This window comes from Pan paniscus, chromosome 6 (assembly GCF_029289425.2).
Source record: "Pan paniscus chromosome 6, NHGRI_mPanPan1-v2.0_pri, whole genome shotgun sequence".
Taxonomy (NCBI): domain Eukaryota; kingdom Metazoa; phylum Chordata; class Mammalia; order Primates; family Hominidae; genus Pan; species Pan paniscus.
Window position 1 is genome coordinate 191,845,125 of NC_073255.2, and position 18,097 is coordinate 191,863,221.

An 18,097-nucleotide genomic window follows, 5' to 3' on the forward strand; every position below is an offset into this window, starting at 1 on the left:
ACAGCTGCCCCAGTGGCAAAGGGACATGTTTTCATCACCTACACCTTGTTTGGCCAGTTAGAGGGCTGTGTTTCTCAGAGTCAGGAAGTCCTGGGCCAGGTGGAGGAAAGAAATGGCGCAGCTACCTCTGGCCTCCTCCTGCTCCTCCTGGGTCTGGGAGATGGCGCCCAGCCAAGCCCTCCATGCCCTGCCCGTGAGTGGGATGTCTGACTGCTCTCACCGTCTCTCCTTCTCCCCTTAACCCCAGGCCCAACCCCTCCGGGCTCACTGCTTGTGGTTTTTCTGCTTAGGAATTGGTCCCTGGGTGTAGCCCAGGCTTGTAGGTCCCCGTCCTCCCCAGCCCTGCTCCCCACTGTTCAGGGGCAGCCCCCCCACTCCTCCCACCTGCCGTGGCTCTTTGCTGCACCCTCCCTGGCCCAGTCTTGGCATTTGCCCTTATCAGTTCTCCGTCTTCTTTGAAGCTGAGACAGAGTATTGTCCCCCACTTGCTTGCAGATGCTAAGATGGAGTTTAGAGCACAGGATATTGATCAGGGACCCATGCCTGGGAAAGGGGCAGAGAGAGAAGCCCAGCAAGATGCACCCTGGCCCAGCCTCGGCACCCCCAGGGAGCCCTGGGCTGTGGGGCCTGTTAGAGTTGCTGCAGGTGGGCGGGAAGGGCTGGGCATTCATACCCCCCACAGCTGGTCCCGGGTAAGGTGACCATCTGCAGCTGAGGCAGCCTGAAGGAGGGACAGCTGGAGGTATCTGAGGCTGCTCTCCCAATGCTGGAGGGCAGGGCCTTCCCTGGAGGGATCCGAAGGGGCACTTCCATGCCCAGCTCATACAGGAAGCTTATTGGAGCCTCACATCTGGAAAGCACTACAGACCGCACCGCAGACCGCACGACAGACCGCACCGCAGACCGCACGACAGACCGCACCGCAGACCACACTACAGGCCGCACCGCAGACTGCACTACAGACCGCACCGCAGACCGCACTACAGACCGCACCGCAGACCGCACGACAGACCGCACCGCAGACCGCTCTACAGACCGCACCGCAGACCGCACGACAGACCGGCACATGCGCAACCCTGCCCGGCTGCTCTCCCTCCCTGCCTGGCTGCTCTCCCTCCCTGCCCAGCTGCTTTCTCTCCCTGCTGTCACCAGGCCATTTTGGTGCATTATTTGTGCTCAGCGCTTTCCTCCTCTATTTGATGACTTTTCCAGACAGTGGGCCTGGGGGTGAAGTCCCCTTGACCTTTGGGCTCCACCCAGGCACCTGGAGCCCCTGGGCTCTTCCCCTGCAGGGAACTGTTAGCATCCTGCACTTTGCCCTCCTCCCATCCTGCCCACGGGAGATGCAGAGTGAACTCCTAGTCCTCAAAAAGCCTTAAAAATTGCTCTACATTTTATGTTTAAAGTGTGGTTATGTTAAAAAATTCATAACTAATGACTTGAGGCTTTGTTCTTCTCCGTACTCCACCGGTGAGTCCCTGTGGAGCTGGGCACGTCCCTTGATTTATCTTGGTTTCAGTCTCCTCCTCTGTGAACTGAGAGGCCCCAGGGCATCATTTATGGTGGAGGAAGGAGCGCTTCTCTTCCAAGGCAGGGAGTCACCCATGGGACAGTCTCTGGTCTGTGCACCTGGCTGCTGAGGAGGGAGCAGGAGGGCTGCGGAGGGTCTTCTCCAAGGCCCCAGAACCATCTGATGAGGGCTTCCCGCCGCCAGCACCCAAGTCCTGCTCTGTGGCATGGCAGGCGCAGCCGAGCCTGCGGCAGGGCTCCCAGTTGCTGGATATGAAATCTGTCCTCAAACACTGCCAACTGGCTCATCCCCATGTCGGTGGAAGGCTGGGCCACAGCTCTGTGTGCAGGGAGAGTGGGGGCAGGCGGGCAGCTACTCCCATATGGACCCATGGAGCAGGGCCTTCTGATCCCATTATCCCAGATCAGATCTGCATGAGAGGATCTCCCTCTGCCTGGGGAGAGAAACATAGGAGGACAGCCGTGTTCCCGTTCCACATGGATGCATGACCAAAACATATGCACACATGCCACACGCATGCATACATAGGCATTTGTGTTTACATACACACCATGCTCACACAAAAATAGACATGCACACGCACTTGCACATGCACACCCACACCCACACACACACGTGCAAACACACAATGCAGCCATGTACACACATGCACCTGTGCTCACACATGCACAATACTCACACATCCATAGACATGCATTTACACATGAACACACACATGTGCACACATACACACACACACACCCAAAAGCTCCAAGCTCAAGTAAGCAAAGCCCTGAAAGCATGGGGTACATTGCAGAAAGCCCAGAATTCTCCTCCCCACTTAAGTCTCCAGAGCCACCAGGGAGGCGATGAGCCAGGGGAAGGACTTACTGCCTCTGGGTACCTTAGCCAGGCCTCTAAGAACTCAGCAAACTGGGACAGGGGATATATTTAAAGGAATTTTATTATGTTTTTAAAGATACCTTTTTCCTGTCAGGCCTGTGGTTTAATAAATACCTAGGGCTTACCCTTAAACTCTCCAAGGCTCAGGGCTAAGGACTTCATGACAGGTTTGCCCCTCATCTGCGAAGTGGCCTGAATCCCAGCTGTGAGAGCTGATATCAAAGCTCACTCGTCAGCTCCCAAACAAGAGAGGAGCACAGAGAAGCCGGCAAGAGAGATGAGGAGGGTTTGGGAGAATTAGCTGAGGAGACGGCAGCCACACATCAGGAAAACGCGCCAAGAGAAGGGCTTCAAACATAAATCTTTGAGGATAGACAGTCCCTCTAGTTACAAAGCAAAGATGTGCAAAGCTTGGTTCTCTGTTTTCACAGAAGCAGCCTCTTGGGCCCCAGCACAACTGAGCAGGCTCAGTCACGGTCAGCTCAGGGATGAGTAGCTACATGGACAGGCTTCCCATGAGGCCAGGTGGCCGTGGCAAAGGCTCCTGGCAAGGCTGCCTCCCCTGCCCACAGTGCAAATTTCCGAGCAAATTGCCGAGGGCCCTTGCCCTGATTTCATGATCAAACTCCTTGCAGGCGGAGAGCTGCCCTCCCACTGCTCTTCTGCATGTTCCTGGGGCACATGAGGGTCCTCAGCCTCCCTCCCCAGTGGCTCTTCTGGTTCTCTTGCCAACAAAAGTGATGTCTCATGATTTACACAGCTTTCCCATGAGTCTCACAATGGGTAATTGTATGTGTCACCTTGACTGGGCCACAGGGTACCCAGATATTTGGCTAAACATGGTCTGGGTGTTTCTATGAGGGTGTTTCAGATGAGATTAGCATTTGAATCTATGGACTCAGAAAAGCAGATGGCCTCCCCAGTGTGGTGGGCCTCATCCAATCCATTTGGGCCTGAATAGAACAAAAGACTGGGCAACAGAGAATTCACTCTCTGCCTGACTGCTTGAGCTGGGACATCTATCTTCTCCTGCCTTCAGGTGGGGACATATGCCATCAGTGCTCCTGGTTCTCTGCCTTCAGTCTTGGACTGACCCACACTACAGCTTCCTGGGTCTCCAGTGTGCAGACAGCAGAATGTGGACCTTCTAGGCCCCTGAAATAGATGAGCCAATTCCTTATAATAAACCACACACACTCACACATACACACACACTCACATACACACACACACTCACACACACACATTCTATTGCTTCTGTATCTCTGAAGAACCCTGAAAAATACAAGTGTGCATTTCAGAACCACTCTCTGAGGGCATTCACAGACTCACCTGTGCCATTGCTGGCCGAGTCCACATCTCTCATATGGGGTCTTGCCCTCCTTAGTCCTCTGTCACTTGGGGCACCTGCCACGCCTCTTCCTTCTGCCTGTGATGTTCACTTTCCAGCCAGCTCCTTGTCTCACTTCTGCTAATGGCCCTGCTGTCTTCTTGGGTTGAAACCATGGCATTCTCGGTACCTCTAAAAAGATCCCATCCATTATGGCTGTCTGAGCCTCTCAGCTGGACCTTCTCCGAAAAACGGCCAGGGAAACAGATCCTGCCTGCCACATCCAGTGGAGTTGCAGGTCACTGCTGGCAGGACTGCCGGTTGGCATCAGACCTAGAAAGGGGAGGATGCAAACTAAGCCATTACACCTGTCCTTCTCGCCGTGCTCAGGAATAATCACAGCAACACGTGTACAGCGAGCACCTACTATGTGCAGCTCATGTATTTTCTGACTCTCTGGCTAATATTTTTCTTCTGTACAGGGAAGTTAGTTTTGGCTGCCAGCAGCTTTGTGGGACACAACCACAAGAATGGAAGATACATGGCCATTAGGATTCTCACCTCCGGGACCAGAAGGATCTAGACTCACTAGCTGTATAAATGTAGTCAAGTAATTTAAACTCTTAAAACTACACATGTCCTTGTCTATAAATTGAGAATAATAGTATAGTTGTGAAGCTTACATATTTTAGGTAGAATGTGATTGTTGTTCGGCACACAGGAAATGCTCAATGCATGTCAACTCTTATTACTGTCACCATCATGCATCTACAAAGGGCTTGAGTGACTAACAAAAATTAAATCAAGATTTGCCCTATCATGAGTACTTGCCTGTGTTATCAAACTACACTTGAATTCACCTATTCATGAGGTTGACCCTGTCACTTGTGTTCCATTGTGGGCTTTGGGAGGTGGAGTTCACCCGCACACCCTGGGCAGAGCTGTGAGTGCATTTATAGATTTGTAGTGTAGCTTCCTAAAATGGAAGGGCTAGAGGTAACCAGAGCCATGATCATCTCCGTGTGAAAGATGGGTGCTGACGTCCGCAGGCAGCACAGGGAGAGAAGGGGCCACATTTTCTTCAGGCTTCATGACTCAGTATGGAGCCACCAGCAGCGCTGCCCAAGCTGTCTTGAGGAGCTGGGATCCGAGGCTGACACCCAGTCCTGCCATGCTGGTTACTGCTGGTTAGCACTGTTGGCAAACTGCCACCAGCCCAGCCCCCGAGCACTGCCTCCCCCACTGCTTGGCGGCTGTCCCCACCCTCTACCCCCATCCCAGCAGCGTTGGGGGTGCAGCCTACCTGAGGCCAGCATCCACTGGAGCAGCCTGTGCCACTCAAACCCTGGAGCACTTTGTATATCGCCCCTCCAGAGACCCTCAGAAAATGAGGAGATGATGTGAGGGAGCACCGTACTGCCCTTGGAGCTCCACGACCTCCTCACCTGAACATGAAACTCTTATTTTGAGGGAACATGAATTAACACTCCCAGAACAAGTGCGGGGAATACTGTGTGAAATAAAACTCCGGGGCTCCTGTTGGGAGAAGGAAAATATAAAAGACAGGAAGTGAGCAGGATGTGCCAGGAAACGTGTCAGAGGCGGCTGGGCTCCCAGATGAGGTGTGTGTGGACCCCGCAGGGTGCAGCAGGAGCCTGCAGGACTTCTCAGGGCCTTTCCTGCACTAGGAGACGGCATAGCCCGCAAGGGAACGTGTTCTAAAAATGAGCGTGCTCTTCCGTGGGGCCTTTTCAGGCTCACTCGCTGCATTTTTTGTCTCCAGGCATTTGCTGTATTTTGTGTATGTGCAGTTGGTGGCCTGTGATATCCTGGGCAGTGCACTCAGTTTGGGTGCTGTCCAGTGCCCCCTGGCAGAGGGCCCTCCCGCCCTACACACCCTCAACCTTGAAGCAACCTCGACATTTGGAAACTGAGATGTCATACTGGGCACTCCTCCACATTGGCGACCATCCACAGCCCTGCCTGGTGCTAAAGGGTGGGCTGCATCCCTGCTACCTCTGTGAGCCTGGGAAAGCATCGGCCCAACCACCTGCCAGAGAGCCCTGGCCCGCCCTCCCTGGAGCAGCCCCAGGCCTTCCAACCCCATCGCAGAATGCTTCCCAAACTGTACCTGCACTGCGGCCTTATCTCCACCACCCCCACCGCTCTGTGCTCCAACAGAGCCCTGTGGAGATGAATGGCTGGAGAACACATTGCTGTCAGGCCTTGGAAAGGCGCTGAGACCCAGGTCCCCACTCCAGCTCTGGCAGGTGGAGGCGAGGGAGTGGGAGGAATCTTACCCAGACTCGAGCTTGCCTCCCAGCATGGCTTTCCACGGCCAAGTAACCTTGCACTGCCGACTTCATCACTGTGAGCCTCAGTTTCCTCATCTGTAAAATGGAGCCATGGATTCTGAAGCCAGGAGTTGTGTGCAAGGACGTATTCAGGAAGTGACCCCAGGAGACTGGTCAGAGTGTGGGAGAAGCAGAACAGGGAAGCAGAGGGGGCCGGGCAGGGGGCACTGCCGAGGGCTCCTTCAGCCATGGGGAGTCCTGGGGAAAACTGCCCAGAGTCACCCTCTGCAGAAGCAAAGGAGATGGGCAGCCACAGCCGGCACTGGCCATGCAGGGCCCTGAGGATGGGGTGGAAAGCGGCCTGTCAGGCCTTCCCAGCTCCCCGTGTCCAGTGGGGTCTGGCTCCTTCGGCCTGAGATGAGGTCTCCAGGGAGCTGCCCAGGTGATGAGGTCTCCAGGGAGCCGCCCAGGTGCTGGGTTTGAGAAAGGAAAGTTCACAGAAGGGTAGGGTTTAGAGAGCAGCAAGAAGGCAAGGGTCAATCCACGGAAGCACCGCCATCCCCCACCACTGGGACCAGCCCGCCTATTGCCAGGACCGTGGTGAGGGCCCAGGAAGCTGCCGGCTTCTAGCTGAGGGCCAGCACACAGGATGCCCCAGCCCCGGGAACTCCGTTCCCCTCCAGGACACCCTCGTTCATCACAGTCTGGCCTCGTCTACATCAGCAGGGTCGGGCATGGGGTGGGCCTGGGCTTAACAGCTCAAAAAACAATTTTCATTCTGCAAGTCATTTGGCCTGCCCCCCCCCCCCCGTTTGCCCACCTGTCCATTACAGGTGCCACTAAAGATGAGACTTAAGCTGACCAGCCTCAGACGAGACTTCCAGCCAAGGTTTGGTCTTCACGGACGGGAGGCCTGAGGCCTGTGCCAGTCCCGTGGGGACTGCAGCCACCAATTCACCGTGCGCTCCTCCAGTGTGAACAGTCCTGGCTCCCTCTCTCCTGAGCTGCACTCAGGGGAAACCCGAACAAGACCTCTCGCCCCTTGGCTTGGTTGTGATTGTGGTTGCGGCTCCAGGACAAGCTGGGCACCATGCACTCCCTGGGGAGGTTTCCGGGTAGGCACCATGACGTGGGGTATCCGAGGCCGCCCACCTCAATAGCCATGCCTGGTCTGCAGCTGGACAGTGTGTGTGGATGGAGGTGGCCTCTGGACTTAGGGCCAGGAGTCACCAGTCAATGATTCTGTCTGGGTCTGGCTATTTCAGCCATCTTTGGGGTCCACTGCGACCCCTGTCTGGGATGGTGAGATCCCACCAATTATGTTAAATTGACCAAAAACAAAAAACTGTGAGACTGTTGACTGGACAGACTTGCTATCCATTAGCAGACCTTGAGGATGTCCTTACCCAGCTGAGGCTGCAGATGAGGGGCCACGGGCCCCCCACCGCACTCGTCGGCAGGAGAAGAGAGTCAGCACGTAGAAGTGCACAGACACCTGATGAATCTAAGAGCAAATGAATCTCTTCTTCAATACCGCTCCTTCAGAACCAATCCTGCCTAAACACCGAGTCTATCTACCCAGCAGACACTAATGGGTCCCCTCCAGCCTGCCTCACACAGCTGCAGCATGGCGCGTGCTGTACCATTACAGGTGGGTCAGCCTAGTGGCCCTGGACCTGGAGACAGTGCCCGCCCTTCTGCTGCAGGACCTCACCTTAATGAATTACATCTGCACCAGCCCTGCTTCCCGGTACATTTCTGTTGTCTGAAGCTACCAAGCTGCAAACCTGGGCAAGGAGTGGAGCTTGGATAAGAATCACCTGGGAAAGGAGTGGAGCTTGGAATAAGAATCACCTGGGCAATCACTATAAACTGTGGCTCCCGAGGCCCCGCCAGAAACCCTGATTTAAGCTGCAGGCTGCAGGTGATCGTGATGAGAGCCCATTCTATGGAATGGAAGCCTTCCGGCACTGTGCTGGGCAAAGATCATCCTATTTGTCTGTGGGCTTCAGACCCTTATCCTTGCCTGTCAGCCCACAGTTCTCTCTCGATTCTGACCACTGGTCACCTCTGGTTACAACCCAAGCCCCCGCCTCAGCCCAGAGCCACAAACACCCTGAACTCCTCTGAGATGGTCCTGAACATCCGCATGTCTGTGCTTCTCCGTCTGTCTATGTATTTACGATGCCTGCTTGAGCCATATCACACCTAACCAGCAGGTGCCTCTGTGCCCAAAATGAAAAATTAATTAAGTTTAAGGCTTCAGGTTATGTAAAACAAATTAGGTCTCTGCTTCATCAATTTAAGTCCTCAAACCTTGCCACTAAGTTTACTTAGGCTGTGATATTGTTCAGTCAAATAACACAAACCTTAAAAAGCAGAAACTGTGTGTATAGAGTGATGACACAAACTCATCAACTTTAGGAACTAGGTCAGAAATAAGGTTTTCACCCCACATGTGGGAGACTCTGGCCCTTGAATTATTCATGCCAATGTGTGCTCCACTGCTTTAAACGAGACAATTGAGCGTTGGTTTGGAAGGTCATTAACACCCAGGAAAAATGCAAATGGTTTTTTCTCCTTGTTAATTGTCATAGTCTGAGAATCACCCCACATGGAAAGGAAATGAAAGCAGGTTCCATCCCTGGTGGGGGAGACAGGGGCTCCCGCTACTGACAGACTCTTCTTGGATGTCGACTGGAGAGGGTCCCCGTGGGCAGCTGCCTCTCCATGGAGACCCCGGCTTGCTGGGTGAGGAAGAAAATTGAGGTGCTATTTAAAGCGACGTCTAATAAGTGACTAATCGGGACTCTTTCTCGGATAGGGTGGAATTGGGGTCAAAGCTCAATTAGCCTAGAAAACTTCCCCTCTGCCTGACCACTGGTGAGAGCGATCCTCAGCAGAATCTGCAGCCGAGGGAATTCATCCAAGCCCTGCATTTTGGAAGCCCACGGAGGTAGTGGGATTTGCCCAAGCTACTCAAATACTGAATGACAGAGATGAAACCAGAATCCCTCCTTGTCCCAAGCCCAGTGCACCTCTCTCCACACCTCCTGTCCCTGGGGAAGCCCATATTTGAAGGTTCATGGGAAGTAACACTCCATATCAGTAAGTGCAGCTGGAGGAGAGCAGGCTTCCACCCCGCATTGCAATCTGGAGGAGACTCCAAATGGGAACCACAGTGTTGTTCTCCAGATCCCTTCGGGGTGGGACAGAGGGGTCGTGGGTGCGCTGGGCTGGCCAAACAGCTTGGCGTGGTGCTGGTCTCCAGCTGAGAGCCCCCCTTTCCACCCTGGCTACAGCCTCCAGCACAGCCAGGAGGTCAAGGTGTTCCTCACTGGCACTGCCAGGCTCCAAGTGCCGAAACCACGGGCAACGTCGGGAGGGCCCTTCCTCTCCTGTGTCTCGTGGTCCCAAAAAACACAGGTAGTGAGTAAAGAAAACAGGAGCATGTTCACTGATACAGGGTGAGGGGTTAGAGAAGGCCTCAAACAGCTGGTTCCAGTTTTGCTTATCAACAACACATTCTGTCTAGAATAGAGGTGATCAAATCTTAGTGTCTGTAAAACTTACCCAAGAGGCTTCTGACCTATAGGACCTGGAAGGATGATGTGTGGTTTCAAGTCCTGGCTTTGTGGTGATTTTTTTTTAACAGTGGTTTGTTCCAGCAGCCACAGGAATCTCGAACACCCCCCGGTGAGCACATTCGGAGTGGCTCCTTCCCCACCCACTGCTGACTGGGCCTCACCGTGCTCCACTCTGCCTCCAAGGAGCTTCCTGGCTTCACTTCACTTGACCAACAACCAAGAGAGGGCTCAGGGTGTCAGTCTCGGTGCTGTGGAGACTGGGGTGTGGCCACTGCTGCCCGTGGCCTTCCAGCAAGTCCTGTCGCCCTGCGGGATGAAAGCCTCAGGGACAGGGACTCCTCGGTCCACACAGAGCTCCGCCCAGGAGCACCATCGGATAGGGACCAGCTTGGAGGTCAGGCTGCTCCCTTGTCTTAATGAATCCACACCCAGGAAAAACTGAAGTTCTTCTTGGATCAAGAAGTTAAAGCCCGTAAGACAACCCTCCCCCCAGCAGCTCCCCGGCCGTCCTTCCAAGTCCACATCTGTGTGGTTGCTGTTACAGCGTGGGGGGCAGCGGCTCCGGCATGGGGTGGGGGCACTGGGCCTTCTCCAAGACAACGTCAGGCCTGCTGAACTGCAGCCCCAGTTATAGCAGCAGCACCGGGGCTGAGCACGTGTTCCCCCTAGCCACACTCCCTACGGTCTAATCCCACACGACGGGCCAGGTTCTCAACTTAGGTAAGGTCAGTGCCAACTTCGCCTCGCCAACCACAACCCCCACAGCCTAATCCCACATGGCAGACCAGGTTCTTAGGTAAGGTCAGGGCCAACCTTGACCCCAAATCCTGCCTTGTGGATCATATAGCCCCACACCTGTCACAGGGCCGTGTGCCCATGGGGTGAAGGTATTTATGGAATGAACTGTGTGGAAGGAGTTCGCTGACTCCCCCCAGTCTCTGGGGACTGCGTGTGGCTCCTCTGTCGTCTGTTCCTTTACTTCCCCATGCACTGAGGGGCTCGCCACAGCACGGCTCCTCAGAGCTATGCTGTTTCCTGCACTTGAGGGGGGCCTAGTCACCTCAACTGGCCCCATTAGACATGGGAGGAGAGAAGAGCTAGCTGGTGAGAAGGTGACTTCCTAAACCCCAGCAGCTACAGGAAATTCAGCAATTTCTGGCAGGCGCCTTCCTCCACAGGAGCAGGAACCGGTGTGGCACCAGAAGGAGATCTGGTCCTTGTTTGCAGGATGAAGTGCTGAGGCCCAGGGTGGAGAGGCAGCTCACACATCACCCCACACCTTTTCCCATCTGGCCTCACCCGGTCATCCTTGCTCATGTTGCAGCCTGTGGGGTCCAGAAGCTGAGGTGCCGGGTCAGGCTACAGACTCTCAGCTTGGTCCTGCTTTGAGAAGCACACAGGAAATGCTTGCACAGAGCCACCATAAATAAGACAAGGTCCTTTCCTGGTAGGACTCACAGACCAGGACAACCAGAGGGGGAAACAGAAAGGGACCATGCGGGGGACCCAGGCCGCTTGGATTAGTAGAGACGGCTCACAAAGGCTTTGTGGAGAGGGAGATGTTGCCACCAAGTCTTGTTCTGAGCACTCAGGGATCTCCCTGGAGGGGCGGAAGGCAACAGGAGTGTGTTCCCGGCCCGCCCCACCACCCGCAGGCACTCCTTGTGGGTCAGTGCACCATCCTTGGAGGTTCATTGTGGGAGAAGCTAATGGAAGCTGGATCACCTGGAAATACAACAGGGCCTCCAAGATTAAGCACTAAGAATAGCTGGCGAGAGATGGAGCAAGATGGGATAAGCCACCCCCTAGGAGTGACATCAGTGCCGGGGAAAGCCTTCAAGCCAAAGGAACCTGCAAAAGTGTCCCCCCAGCCACACTCCCTGTGTTCATGGAGTCGGTGCAGGTGGGGGGGACCCAGAGACGAGGAAGACGGGGAAGGGGATATTCTAAACCTGTGCATGAACCCAGACAAAGCTGTGCACCTCTAAGCTGCACAGGAGTAGCAAGAGAGCAAGGGTTTGAGGGGAGACTGAAACAGAGCAATGGCGGGGAGACTGAAACCCCCATCCAAGTCTCTGATCAACCCGGGAGCGACAGGTGTGAGACACACTCAAAGCAGCATAACAAATGCCTTGAGAACTGAGCTAAGATCCTAACCCACTGTATACCGCTCAGATTGGCCCCTCAGTGAGCAGGCACGGCTGAGACAAAGCAGCAGAGCGATGGCTTAGAAAATGAACACAGAGGCAAGATGAAACTTACAGCCTCAACTGCGTGCACTGATTGATTGCCGGACAGGGAAAGAAACCTACATTCTCCAGAGGTTTATCATAAGACCATAAGACCCAGAGTTCATACAACACGACATTCACAATGTCTGCAATACAATTCAAAATTACTAGACTTACAAAGAATCAAAAATATATAGCCAATTTCCAAGTGGAGGTGGCAAGGAGGCCCTAGAACAAGTGCCAGTGATGGAAATGTGGAACCCATGGGCACAGGAGTCCAGGCCCAGGGACCTCTGCAGAGCAGCCTCCAAACTTTGTGCCTTTGTGCAAATTCTAAAGAGCCACCTTAAAGAGAATATTCTTAATGGATGTAGCAGTGCACGTGAACTTCCTGCTCCTGAGGGGCTTTGCAGAGCCCCCATGGACAGCATTCCTGGTTTACTCCCAGCTACCCTGACTCTTGCCTGCTCACGGATCCCAGCCTCCAGGCATGTACAATGTCTGCAGGTTAGCTGAGGGTCAGGTCGGGGGTGTGGGATGGAGCCCCTGGGAACACCAGTCAGTGAAGACAAGTGTCTTTTGAGAAATCCCAGAGGGTCATGGGAGCGGAGGCATCCATGCACGTGTGTGTGCCCCCACAGGTATGGGCTCGGCCATATGTTCTTGTGTGAGTTTGTGCAGTGTGCAGATTTCCTCTGCTGCTTCAGGACTTGGCAGGAGGTGCCCAGAATGCCCACCACCTCCCTCCCGTGCACTGGCATGTAAATTGGGACACCTATATGGTGTGAACTGTGCTGCCTTACACATGGTGTCCTGGTGGGGTGGGCAGCCTGACGCCTCCACCCAAAGGCCCTGGGAATCCCTGTTTTGGCAGTTTGTGTGTCCCCAAAGAAGAAGTGCTTGCATATATTATTTTTTATTGTTAAATTATTTAATGGAGACTTGTACTTCACACATATCTCACAAATTGCTTCATTGAAAAGAAAGAAAGACATCAAGCTGCAGTGGACCTAGGAATTTGGGGAATTGCTGCTAGTGTGGCACACCTGTCTCTTCTTTCTCCCAGAGATCTGTGCAAGAGCCATAAAACCATCTTGCCTGAGGACCTGGGGGAAAGGGGTCCAGTGTTCAGGCCACACAGCAGTAGCTTCACGGTCTCTTTATCTTATCCAGCCAGGGACCCTGAGAGAGACGCTGCCCCCAGGGCCCAGCCAGCAGGAGCCTCCCTGGTAGAAAGGTTTTCTCCTTGAAAATGATGTTGCGGAAGAGAGGAGGGCAGGGGTACGGGAGGATGGGAGGAAATGAGAACCTTCCTTCTTAGCATAAGCAGCTGTTTCTTAAAACTTGGCTGTTGGGAGCAGTTTGAAAACGTGTCCAAACATTCAGTAAGCATTTGTGGTACACAGATCATGGACTCAGTAATGTGGTGTTGGGAGGTGGGAAGCGAAGGGGGTACAGAGGGAATATGTGCTGCTCCCCCTGCCTTTGAGGATGTAGCCCAGGTGCCCAGACCCGCACAGGAAGGCTGTGGAGGGGACAAGGACCCCGCACGGGTGGCAGCCAGGTTCAAGGCTCAGCTCTTCTCACTCATCTCTTGCCCTGCAGCTTTTTGGTCTGCAAATGGAAAGTCAGAAAACCTGCCTGACAGTGTGAGTGTCGGGAGCAAATTAGAAGCGAATAAAGGATGGGGAAAGAGTGCTCATCCGCTGGGGAACATCACACACCGGGGCCTGTCGTGGGGTGGGGGGCTGGGGGAGGGATAGCATTAGGAGACATATCTAATGTAGATGATGAGTTAATGGGTGCAGCACACCAACATGGCACATGTGTACGTATGTAACAAACCTGCACATTGTGCACATGTACCCTAGAACTTAAAGTATAATAATAAAAAAAGAAAAAAAAGAAAGAGTGCTCATCCGCAAATAGCAGGGGGTGGCTGTTATCTGCACGAATGTGTAGGCAGATCCTGTGTTATTTCTAAGTTCCGCCCCATGCCTGAGCCCAGGACAACCAGAGGAGGAAACAGAAAGGAACCGTGTGGGGGACCCAGGCCGCTTGGATTAGTAGAGACGGCTCACAAAGGCTTTGTGGAGAGGGAGACGTTGCCACCAAGTCTTGTCCTGAGCACTCGGGGATCTCCCTGGAGGGGCGGAAGGCAACAGGAGTGTGTTCCCGGCCAGCCCCACCACCCGCAGGCACTCTGTGTGGGTCAGTGCACCATCCTTGGAGGTTTGTTGAGGGAGAAGCTAATGGAAGGGAGGGACTGATGAGGCCAGTGGTTTTCTCACTTAAATGGAAAGTTCTGTGTCCAGGACCCAGGCATCCCAGAGGCATTCTAAAGTCTCCCCAGCATGCAGCCGCTGGGTGGCAGCCAGTGTGAGGGCCATGTTAGAGGAGCTTTAAGATTCTATTATTTGGGAGTCATCCTAGGTAGATGACAATCAGGGGTCCGGGAACATCTTGTGTAGAATAAATATATAGGTCAAAGGAGCTCCTGCCACGTGGAAGGGTGTGTGAGAGGGTGTGAGCTGGGTCAGGAAGCTCCTTTCTGAGGCATCTCTCCAGTCTGGTGTCCCAAGAAGCAGCGGCACGTAAGGAGGAGCGAGACCAGCAGAGACAAGAGCAGGAAGGAGGAGGAGCCGCAGTGAGAAGGTGGACCCGACGCCACTCCGTGACCATGTTGGTCATACAGGGACCATACAGGGCCTTTGTCTACATGTGGCAGAGCCTCTGACCATGGCATTCTCCAGGGATTGCTCTCAAAGGCAGGCTCCCAGCCCTGCCTCAGCACTCAGAGCCCACCTAGTCCCGGCCAAAAGGGTCAAAGAGACACTGAATGCATAGGTACCGTGAAAGAAAGAAAGAAGGAAGCACAGCAGGGAAGGAAGGAGGGGAAGAGCGAGGGAGATAGAGAGATGGGAAGGGAGGGAAAAAGAAGGAGAGAAGGAAGGGAGGGAGTTAAGATTTCACAAGGGATCTATCTGGGTAAAATTTATGCCAGAGCCAAGCATCTACAAACACATAAATGCCCCCATTTTCCTGACATCTGTTCAGGAGATCCTTAACAGCCCTGACGATCTGAGCCAGCTACATTAGTGGATGTGTCACAGAGCTCAGGAAGAGGCAGTTTGACTATAATTCTGTCATCATCTGGTCTCCTGATGAGACCACAGCACTGCATGGCTGTCTGAGGCTCCTGGGCTCTGAGGGACTGGGTAAGGTTACTCGGTCTGGTGTCTGGTGGTTCCCAGACCTAGCTGCCTGTCACCTTGGGAACTTGCTTTCCCCCATATGTTTTGGGTAGGAAGACTTGCTTTTTATTGAAGTAGAACGATCCTACAGAAAAATGCACAATCTGAGTGTGTGGCATGGTGAGTTTTCACAAACTAAGCACACCCATGTAGGCAGCACCACCTCCAAAGATAACCAAGGTGGCTTCCAACGTCGTGGTCTAGTTTTGTCTGTTTTTTACCTTTATATACACAGAGTCATGCACTCTGCACCACGTTGTGCCTGATGCTTCTTCTTCTTCGCGTTTATGAGTCTCGTCCATGTTGCACGTTGGGTGTTTTAAGTCATGCAGTGGCTCATTTGCTGTGGCACCCGTGCCATGCGAGGTAAGGTGATAATGTGGAGAAACTAGACACAGGGGTCCAGGGGTCCAGGAGCACTCTGCGCTGTCTTCACAACTTTTCTGCTTATTTAAAACTATTACAAAATCAAAAGTTTTTTTTTTTTTTTAAATCAGAGGGAGGATTGAGAGGTGAGAGAGGAGACTTCGATTGGGCGTAGAAACCTTTTCTTTGGGGGTGGGGAGAAGGTGCATCTAAATAAGTTCTTTTATCCACGAGCCTTTCTCTAGTGTTGCAGTGGGAAAATGGGATGCTCCAGATAGGCCACTACAAGGAACTTAGCCAAGTAATATGGTATTATGCTTCCAAAAATGAAGATACTTTGGGAGTATTATTAACGGTGCCATCAATGACACTATGCATAAATCATATCACGTACTATATATATACACACACAGTGACATAGTTTGGATCTGTGTCCCCACCCAAGTCTCATGTTGAATTGTAACCCCCAGTGTTGGAGGTGGGGCCTGGTAGGAGGTGTTTGGATTATGGGGGTGGATCCCTTACGAATGGCTTGGGCCATCCCCTTGGTGTTAAGTGAGTTTGCTCTGAGTTCAGAGGAGACCTGGTTGTGTGTGTGGCACCTCCCCCTTCTCTCTCTCTCTTGCTCCTCGTCTGGCCATGTAAGACGTGCCTGCACCCCCTCCACCTTCCACCATGACTGGAAGCTGCCTGAGGCCTTCCCAGGATCAGATGCCACTATGCTTCCTATGCAGCCTGCAGATCCCTGAGCCAATTAAACCTCTTTTCTTATAAATTACCCAACCTCAGGTATTTCTCTTTTTATTTTTATTTTTATTTTTTGACAGAGTCTTGCTCTGTCACCTAGGCTGGAGTGCAGTGGTGCAATCTCAGTTCACTGCAACCTCCACCTCCCAGGTTCAAGTGATTCTCCTGCCTCAGCCTCCTGAGTAGCTGGGATTGCAGGCATGTGCCACCATGCCCGGCTAATTTCTTGCATCTTTAGTAGAGATGGGGTTTCACCACGTTCACCAGGCTGGTCTCAAACTCCCAACATCATGATCTGCCCATCTCGGCCTCCCAAAGTGCTGGGATTACAGGCGTGAACCACCACGCCTGGCCTCAGGTATTTCTTTATAGCAATGCAACAATGGCCTAACACACACAAAATATACAGAGCTGCATGCATTCGCTTAGTGAGGCCTTCAATAAATGATGCGAGACCTAAACAGTGAAGTGGCCTTAAACAAATGCGTGAGTGTGTATGCAATGAGTATGTTCAGGGATGTCTTCTGGTACAGAATACGCCTCTTGGGGATGAACTCCACACCTGCAAATGGTGTTTTCTTCTATATGATGGTTCCTTGCTTCATTTTGTTTTGTTTTTACACACATAGTATCAGCAACTAGAGCCCCCAAGTTATTCAGCAGATTAGACTCCAAATGACCTGACATTTCAAATATTTAGAATCACTGTCAAAAAGAAGCACCTGCAGAGGACTCCCAGACAATGCAGTGCAGGCCTGGCTGGCACCAAACAGTGGCCCGGCAGGACTCTTCGGGTGGCAAGTGTTTCTCCTGGTTTGTTGTTAGTGTTCTGGCTTTATTTTGTTATATGGGAATCATAACTGTTTTGTTGCAGATTTACCTTTTTTTTGTTTTATGGTGTTCAGGTCTTGTGTCTTGTAGAGAAATAGGAAATAGAAAATTTCCGTCCATCGATGTTAGTGTTTTGTCTATTTTCCCCATGCTTATTTCTAGACATTTTGTGTTTTCTTTTTACACTTAAATCTGCAATCCATCTGGAATTTATTTGTAAGAAGTAAGGTAAAAAATCCAGCTTTTTTTTTCAGGTAGTGACCAAAGGTAGTTATTTAAATGCCATTTATTGAATAACTCATCTTTTCCCCTGCTGATTCAAATTGTCACTTCTACCATAAACCAAAATCCCATATATATCTGTGTCAATGTCTAGACTCAATATTTTATGCCATCGACCTTTGTGTCTATTCAAAGTCAACTACAGGGGCTTTATAATATGTTTAATATCTGGGGCTACTCTTCACTCAGCATTCTTCATTTGCAGGTGTTTTCTGGCAGTTTTTGGATGTTTATTTTCCACAAGAAAGTCAATGGCAACCTTTCTAATTTAAAAAGTATCTTGGTATTTTTGGAAGGAGCTTAAACATGATCTACTATATGAGAAGCAATCTCTGCACTGATTGAAGCATCCTCATCTATCCCCTATCCAGATGTAAATAATAATGACTGTAGCTGTGCCACATGCCTGTAGTCCCAGCTACTCAGGAGGTTGAGGTGGGAGGATGGCTTGAGCCCAGGAGGTCGAGGCTGCAGTGAGCTAGGACTGCAGCACTGTGCTCCAGCTTGGGCAACAGAGCAAGACTCTAACATACTCTGATGATGCTACTACTGATGATGATGATGATGATGATGATGACGAACTATAACACAGGTTCTCCTATGTTCAAGGGCAGCATCCATTCTGTAAATCCATAGATTCTGCCCCTCTGTCTCTCTCACCAACCTCCCCAAACCCCAGCCTGGCCCTCAGAAAAATCAGTATTGACTTAGAGAGCTATATTTTCTCCAAGGTCTTAGAGGGGCTGTTGGGAGGCAGGAATC

At 52.3% G+C, this 18,097-nt stretch overlaps 1 long non-coding RNA gene across 1 annotated transcript in view; it reads right to left on the reverse strand.

The window, feature by feature from the left end:
• Positions 1-3,808: 3,808 nt before the first annotated feature.
• Positions 3,809-18,097, reverse strand: part of LOC134730752 (uncharacterized) — a 36,392-nt gene continuing 22,103 nt past the window's right edge. The window contains exon 3 of the long non-coding RNA XR_010112700.1: positions 3,809-4,076. This is a non-coding gene — a long non-coding RNA (uncharacterized LOC134730752). The remainder of the gene's footprint in view (positions 4,077-18,097) is intronic.